Genomic DNA, 2,743 nt, shown 5'->3' with positions numbered 1-2,743 from the left:
AAAGCCTCATCTTTCTCCCGCGGAGCGGCTGGTAGTTTCGAACCGCTGACCTTAAGGTTCGCAGCCCGATTCGTAACCACTACGCTACCAGCCTTAGTAGAGACTTAACACCTAAACACTGGCCACCAAGTCACCCTATGACCAGAGCTACCCATTATGAACTGGATGCTGTCTAACTCACAGAGTTATCAAGTTGGACATGCTTAGCAACACTCCATCATTCAATGGGAGTGGTATATATGAGACTGTGCTTGAATAAGACCTGAAGGCAAGGTTAGTTGCATGAGGAAGTGCCCCAAATGCCCATGGTCTCCCCTCCTTTACATTACCTTCCCTCTCCCAGTCTACTCCTATGGTCTCAAGGGGAGCTCCCTATGATCACTTGACTGAGGAAGAGAAAACTCCTGCTTGGTTTACAGCTGGTTCTGCACCACTCAGAAGTGAACAGCAGCAGCATTACAGCCCCTTTCTGGGACCACCATGAAGGGCAGTGGTGAAGGGGAATCCTCCCAATGGGCAGATCTTGCAGCAGTGTACCTGGTTGTTCATTTTGCTTGGATGGAGAAATGGCCATATAAGTGACTGTAAACTGATTCATGGGCTGTGGCTAGTGGTTTGCTGGATGGTCAGGGACTTGAAAGGAACATGATTGGAAAATTGGTGACAAGTAGGTGTGGGGAAGAGGTATGTGGACAGACCTCTCTGAATGGGCCAAAAAGTGAAGATATTTGAGTCTTAATGTGAATGCCTACCAAACAGTTACATCAGCAGAGGAAGATTTTAACAATCAAGTGGACAGGATGACATGTTCTGTGGAAATTAATCATGTTCTTTCTCCAGCCTCTCTTGTTATTACATCTCTATGTGTTTTTTGTTTTGTTTTGTTTTTGTGTGGGGGGGGGGTTCAGGTTTTTTTTTTATTATAATGACTTCATGCAATTGTCAATTAAAAACTCAAAGCATTAGGGAAAACTTTAAAAAACAAATATGAAGCTCTGATTTGTAGAACATGGCTGTATTCCATTGCTAAAATCTACCTTGGAAAGTACTGCAAGAATATAGCACATAAGTATGCACATAAAAATGTGTGAACTCAAATAAAGTATCCAAGAAATGAAGGCAAAAATTCAGGCTACCTCCTGGAACAATGCCTGTCACAAATATCCACATGGTTTCCCTGTTCCTCAATTGCTGCCAAGACCTTCTTTGGTCAATAGAACATGTATTCCTTATCTGCTCCAGAAGGTTCTTGTTAATGATGGTCAGTGGGGCACCCTGCACTTACTAAAAGTAGATGTCAAGAGCAAGGAACACCTTACTGAGTGTGTTCAGCTAGTGCTGGATTCATTCATCCTACCTTCCATCTGCAGGGGCTGACAGGACACAACGCACTTTGCTTGATTTCTTTCCTGAGAGGTCCAGCTCAAGGTTCTTTGTGGCTTTTGTATATGACTGATGATCACATAACTCTGCATTTAAACCAAGATATGTTTAAGACTGAAAGTGGGTGTAATTAATTACTCTGAAACAACTGGCATAAATTAGAGCTAGTGGGCCTAATGGGAAGTATAGTTATCCTTTTATGGTCCCGCCCAGACTTCACCTGGCCATTTCTCTCAAGGGTTTAGGATATCAATATTTCATAGTGTATCTGAAGCCCATTTGCTTCTAAAACGTTTTTATTCCTCCCACATACTTGCTTCATTATGTCAGAGAGTAGAATTATAGCTGAGAAATTATTTTACCCTAGAATTTTAAAAGCATTATTCCAAGCTTTCAATATTGTCAAGGAGTTCAATGTTATGATGATTCCCAATCTTATCTAGTCTTTTATCCCCTTTTTGTCTGGAGTTAATAATTGCCTTTGTGTTTCTCATTATTACTACTAATAAGATACTTACTACTTGAGCCTTCTTGAATCATAAGCTCATTGGTCTGATGAATCTTTTGTATTTAGGTGCTCTTCATGTAAACCCATCTCCAGCAAAGCAGACTTTAGTAACCTTCCTTTTCCATACTTTCTTTTTTCTCTTTTCTTTCCAAATACCTTTTAATACTTCGTTTCCTCCCTGGGCATGGATTTTGGGTGGAGATACTCCCATTTCCCAGTGTTCTCTTTTCATTTTTGTTTAATCATATTAGAAAGTACTTTAGCTCAGGACTGTACTTCTCTGTCCAGCAGACAGGAATCACTTCAAGAAATAATTGAAGAACTATTTCAAGGAAGGTATGGCACCTTGTGGAGTCTTCTCATTGCTCTTTTGTTTGGTGTTTCTCTTTTTGTGCATCTGTCTTTTTCATTTGTATTCTCTCAGCATGGCGCTGTTTAGGACAGAGTTTAGCCTTGACACCAATCATCTTTTGAGACTTCTTCCAACATTTATGAGCCTCTCAACTTTTCTTCTTTCTCTTTTTCTCATGATAATTCAAACAACATCCATAATGCTTAAAGTGTAATTCAATGCATTTGTTTTGTATCATGGGCATTGTAATGGAAACAAAGTCATGGAGCACAGCCTTATGGGCACAAAGACCCACTCAGTTTGTTTTTTTTTTATTCACCAGAACCTTTTGAGTGGACCTCTGACTTGAATTTAATGGATCTTTCAGATCACCTCTGAAGCTGTTGTTTTTATTGGACTTTTTTTTTTTTTTTTTTTTTTAAGCACCTGATGTGGCACTGTGGGTTAATGAGTTGGATTGCAAAGATACTTTGAACTGCAAGGTCAGTAGTTTAAGCTCA

The 2,743-nt window shown here is 40.0% G+C and overlaps 1 pseudogene; it reads right to left on the bottom strand.

The window, feature by feature from the left end:
* LOC102839577 overlaps positions 1-2,481 on the bottom strand; it is a 49,423-nt pseudogene extending 46,942 nt beyond the window's left edge.
* Between the last annotated feature and the right edge of the window lie 262 nt (positions 2,482-2,743).

The sequence above is a fragment of the Chrysochloris asiatica genome, unplaced genomic scaffold (genome assembly GCF_000296735.1).
Source record: "Chrysochloris asiatica unplaced genomic scaffold, ChrAsi1.0 scaffold00077, whole genome shotgun sequence".
In the NCBI taxonomy this organism is placed as follows: domain Eukaryota; kingdom Metazoa; phylum Chordata; class Mammalia; order Afrosoricida; family Chrysochloridae; genus Chrysochloris; species Chrysochloris asiatica.
This window is presented reverse-complemented; position numbering and strand designations above follow the sequence as displayed.